Raw genomic sequence first — 6,375 nt, forward strand, 5'->3', positions numbered from 1 at the left:
TCATTTTTTAAAACTTAGGCTGGGAAAAAATTTTAGTTTTCAAAATTTAGGGGGGCAAAAATAGATTATATTTTAATTTTTTTTTAATATTATAGAAAAAATGATGATTTTACCCCTACTATTATTAATTTTAACTGCTCATAGGTGGATGTTTGGTGTTTCCATAGTTAAATGGTGGATATTTGAGAAAACATCAAACCTTGGGTGGGAAATAGTCCTTTGGCCATTTAATTAAAGTGTATATCATTAACCTTTTAACCTACATGACAGTATTTGTGCAGAGATGAGATCGTATGTCCTTCATACGTGTCATTTTATCTTTTATACGAGTTATCCTATCCTTCATATGAGCCATCTAATCCAAGATAAAATGACCCCATCGAGCCAATGCAGCATCAAAGTAACAAATAGAGAAATCTTGTCCAATGACTTGGGGATCATCTGACGTGCACTCGATAGTGAAAGGTACAATAGAGGCCTCCGGTGATATGCGCTCATGGCAAGGTCATAATAGGGGCATCAATAAGAGTGGGTTCAGTGACAGTAGGCTGAACAAAAGCCTCGATATGAGTTAGAGCAATGATCAAAAAAGCAACATCAAGAAAAGTAGATGATGCTTCTCTTGATAAGGATGAAGAGGATGTTGATGAAGAAGATTGTCTACCCAAAATTCTCATGTATTGAATGATGTCGTCAAACCAATATGTGACTTTTTCAACTGGAGTTAAAATTAGCAAGAAATTAAAATAATCCTACAAATTTTGTTTAAGTAAATTTTGTTATACTTTATTCATATTTTAATCAATAACAAATTATTACTTATTACATCTCTGATAAAAATAGTTAGGATAACATCCTATCCCTAGATGTCTTTCATGTGCCATCTCAACATACATGCAGATCCTAAAACTAGCATGATATCCACTCATCGATGTAGTGTGTCCAACGTCTCATATATCCAAAACTATAATTTTAACTTAAATTTGTTAGTCTAAAAAATTACAATAGTATTAAATCGTTTCTATTTTAATCACAATTTTTTTTAAATTAATAAATGATATAATTACTTGGAAAGCTAGTGAAAACCCCATGATACCATATTGTTTCTTAAAGTTTTTCTTCTTCTTTATAAGGCCAAAATTCATATAAATTCGGAAAATATTGTCACATATCGATCAATACGTCATCTACCACACTAGTACTCCCCATGGGTATGCATTGAATCCACCAAGATGATTAGTCAATTGTAATATCTTTTGAGAGATTATTTTCTTTAAATCACTCTCTAATAACTCTATGTGAAAATAATACAACATGGTCAACTTTACTGTATCAGTGTCGTCCACCTCTAAGGCTTCTATTGGAAAATATAACTCAAACCAATATATTTAACTAACTTACGCCCATGGAAATATGTATTTTGGATCCAATTTATAGCCTTCAACAAAATACACATGTCAATATCCAACATTCGACTAAATCAAAGGCTTGTTATAGTGGCGAACTCTTACGGGCTAAACCTAATGTCAACCTCATTAACTTTAAACCATAACTCATCACTCGAGTTCACCTTGTTTGCCTCACTTAGGATGAAGAAGTATATTAATACTCCATTAAATCAATTATCCTTAAGGTTAAGAAAATGTCCAAAATAGGTACGCTGAAACATTTTTAACTGTCTCTCTATCAATATTTTCTTAATCATGACTCCTACATTTCTACATCCACATGTAGTAACTTAAGCTTTGAAGTGTTTTTCGATAGAGAATCTCATTTCACTCTTTCCATCATCCATTTTTCTCTTTTGTGGAGCTCTCTGTAAAAAAAATTAAATTACAATTATGTCAATCTTGTCAAAAAAATTAAATTACAATTATATCAATTTTACATAAAAAATGAGTCAATTCTTAACATATATGCATTATTCAGAAAAACAGACTTCAAATTTGAATTCTTCGCATAAAAAAAAATCTTAAAATGAAAAAATTTTAATTTGCCCTTTTATATGAAAAATATCAGAAAACACCCATAATTAAAATTTTCATTATGGCCCCAACCCCCACCACTAGAATTCGTGTGGTAGGAAAACTTTAAAAAACTATAATTTACCCCTCACCACACGAATTAGTTTGTCAACTACACGAATTCACGTGTCAACCTGTTCTGTAAATTTGCACTTTTGCTCTACCACACGATTCATTGTTTAAAAACTCACATTTTGGCCTCTAACCAGACATATTCATTTGGTCCAAAAAATTTAAAAAATACACAAAACCTCCCCATCTCCAAGAAATCTCACACGAATCCGCGTGGTGAACAAAAACTTTGCATAATGACTGCTAATTTCGTGTGGTGAGATTTCACCTCCCAAACTTCATTTTTCCAATCTCATTTCATCAATAATCAACTCTACAACTAATCTAACACAAAAACTGTGATACCCTTAGACGAATCCCATATCGACAAAGCACGAGAGAAATGATGGGTTTGTCTATGTATCCCACATTAGTTAGTGGTGAGAGAATTTGATTGGTTAAATAGCCTGTGAGCTTCATAACTGTTAAGACGTGTTTTGGGTTGCAAAACCCAGAAGCAAACCCATGATAGACTGTGTGTCCAAAGTGGACAATATCTTAACAATGGGTCGGGTTATTAGACCAGGGTTGTCACAAATGGTATCAGAGTAACTTCGCGTGTCCTCTTGAATGATGGTGCGACAAACCTCAGCGAGGACATTGAGTCCCGTAAGGGGGGGTGTATGTGATACCCTTAGGCGAATCCCACATCGACAAAGCACGGGAGAGATGTTGGGTCTGTCTATGTATCCCACATTGGTTAGTGGTGAGAGAATTTGATTGGTTAAATAGTTTGTGAGCTCCATAACTGTTAAGACGCGTTTTAGGTTGTAAAGCCCAAAAGCAGACCCATGATGGACTGTGTGTCCAAAGTGAACAATATCTTAACAGTGGGTCGGGTTATTGAATCAGGGTTGTTACAAAAACCCTTAGAAAACTAAGCCAAAACACCAACAAATCAAGCAATTTCATCAAATATTTCAATTCAAAAACTTAAGTCTAAATAGCCAAATATCGTATGCAATCAACTAAATCTTACACTAAAATATATAAAAACATGACAATAATTGTTTTACTAACATTTTTATCCATTTTGGTTGTCAAAAATGTCGCCAAATTTGCGTGAGAAAATCGGCTAGAACGTCTGCAATTTTGTGCACTCAAATACGCTATTTCATGTGGTTGGGAAGGAAATTTCATTGTTTTCTTCTTTTTTTCATGAAAGGCATTTTCATCTTCACAATGAAATAGGATAGTTTTGTTTACATTTAAAAAGTTTGGGCATATTTTTTTGACCCCTAAAGTTTGGATAATTTAGTTAATTTCCCTCTAACAAATTCATCCATCCATTAAATATAAAAAATTTATTAAATATAAAAATATAATAATAATAATTTTACTTCATCTAAAAGATTCCTTCCTTACTAATTTTAAACTAAAATAACAAATAATGGCCATAACATACTAGAGAAGGCCCGAAGATGGTGTCAACATGCTCCCACCTTGAGCACTTGAGAGTCCTCCATTTTAACATATGGGAGAGCTTATCTATGGACTTGCAAGCCATAAAACTCCTCAGATTGCTAAAGGTTTCATATATCCACAATTGCATCCAAGAAAAAAGGTTTTTTAGTTAATAAAGTTGTTGTACATAATCATAAAAAATAAAAAATACTATATATCATTAATTTATAATAAGGTCACCTAAAATGTTATTTTATAACCCATTAACGCATAATTTTGCACTTTGATATCTTCAGTATATGGTAGATATCCAAGCAAAATATCCTTATAGCTTTTCTAGACCACCCAACTCATGGACTCAGAGGTCATCGTCCATACCATTGTCTCCCATGAAAACTTATTGAAACCATCTCAATCATTAGCTAGTCACAAGATGCGATCCGATATCACTTTTCAATTATTTGCTCCCATCATTCCATAATAGAGCAAATACTAGGGATGTGCAAAATACCTGTTCGAAACCGAAATCGTAGGTTACCCAGTGTTTGGTTCTGGTTCCTACACAACTGAAGAAAATATGGTAGGTTTCGGGTATGAAATTAAAGGAACTTGTATGTTCTAAAACCAGTTTCGATTCCTTGCTCTCAAGAATTAGAATCGACCTAATAATGAATTAAACTCTACTTACATCCTCCAGAATTCTATTGTTGTTGTTTTAGTTTGTCCTCTTCCAGCCGACCCAATTTTCCTCTTCCAACTAACTATAGACTACTACCCACATCTTGCTTTCTTTTTGCTATCGTTGTTCTAGCCACAACCATTTGCTTTCCTTCAGCCACAACCACAGCTACATGCTTTCCAACCATAGCCACAGTTTTTCCTCTCCCAACCGACTACAAACTGCTACCTTTCTACTCTCACTGCTTCAATCTTGTTTTCTCAGGTTATAAACTGAGTTGTGCTTAAACTTTCACTTAATTTAATTTTTGTTTATACTATTTTTTATGTTTTAAGTTAAATGCAAATGCAATCAAAGCCGAGGAAATTTTAATTGAAATAATTTTATTGTAGATTTATCTAACGAACTGGTGATTAAGCTAATTAGTATATGATTATTAAGGTTTTAATCTTTTTTTCATATATTTATTCTAGGACACGATAAGATAACTACATTGTTACACTGTTTTATAACTTACTAAAAGATATTAGTTTCTTTATAAATATGAAAACATAATAAATTCATTACAAACACCATAATCCATTAAACATAATGAAAAAGTGGTTCACATGAGAATAACAATGATTATTACTAACAGAGAATTCCAAATGTTATATATATAAATTGATTGTTTATAAAATGGAACTTTAAACCATTTCTTTGCTAGTATATATATATGTGTGTGTGTGTGTGTGTGTGTGTGTGTGTGTGTATGTATATTTTGTATGTGTTAAGCCTTCAAAATGGAACTCTAAACCATTTCTTTGCCAGTATAAATTCACATTATATATATAAATTGATTATTTGTGAAATTTCAAATGTTTATTCTTGATTCCATTTTAAAGGCTTAACACATACACAATTTTTTTTTTATGCATTTATGTTTAGTCTTGTTTCCATTTAAAAGGCTAATTGAGTTTGTGTTTATTGATCAACAAAAGGTATGTGTATGTCTTCTGGTAAAGAGACAATGGATGAAGAGTGTACTTTAAAAACACAAGCTTCTTCTAAATAATCTACCAAGTCCAATGTGTGGCAACACTTTGAAAAAATTATGAATGAGAGTACCAATAAGCCCAAATGCACAAAATGTATGTATTGTGCAAAGGTGCTAATATATAATGTGGCTAATGGTACTTCGACGATACACAAACACTTGGCATGTTGTAAGAGAAGACTTGAAAACATAAATAAAACTTAAAAACTTTTCTCAACTGACAGGACAATAAACAAAGGAGAAGAAAAGGAAGTTACGAGTTTAGCAACTTGGAGATTTAATTAAGAGTATTCAAGGTATATGCTTGCAAAAATGGTAATAGTTGATGAACAACCTTTTTCAATTGTGGAATGACAAGGTTTTAGAGATTATGTTGACTCGTTGCAACCTTTATGACAACATATTTCATGTTTCATAGTTGCTAGAGATTGTATGAAGATTTTCGTTGGTGAGAAATTGATGTTGCAAAAAATATTTCAGTCTTTGAAGTCTAGAATTGCTCTTACCACCGATGTATGAACTTCTATTCAAACTTAAGTTATTTATATCTAACAACCCACTTTATTGATAAGAATTGGTTTTTGCATAAAAGAATTTTCAATTTAACGACTTTTAATCGTCACCAAGGTAAAGAGATTGGGAAAGTGGTGGAGTCATGCATAAATGATTAGGGTATTTACACTAGTATGTCAACCATTACGTTGGATAATGCAAGCGCAAATGATGTGACTATTAAATTCTGGAAGGAAAAATTGTTGAATTAGAATGGTTTAATTTTGAACAGTGATTTTTTCATATGAAATGCATAACTTATTTTATGAGCTTGATTGTCAAAGAGGGTTTAGTTTAGGTTAAAGATTCAGTTACTCAAATTCTTAATTTGGTTAAGTATAGCATTGAAATGAAAAATAGTACACTGTCGTTTGATGATTGAGAGATTGCCACTATACTAGTAAAGATATTGAGCACATTTTATGAAACAACAAAAAGGATTTTTGGTTATAACTATGTGACTTCTAATTATTATTTTAATAAAATTATTGAAATTATCACTTCTTTGTGTGAGTGGGAGAAAGACCCTAATCGTTGTCTTCAAAAAATGTTTAAAAGAATAAGAGAGA

The sequence above is a fragment of the Mangifera indica genome, chromosome 16 (genome assembly GCF_011075055.1).
Source record: "Mangifera indica cultivar Alphonso chromosome 16, CATAS_Mindica_2.1, whole genome shotgun sequence".
NCBI lineage: Eukaryota > Viridiplantae > Streptophyta > Magnoliopsida > Sapindales > Anacardiaceae > Mangifera > Mangifera indica.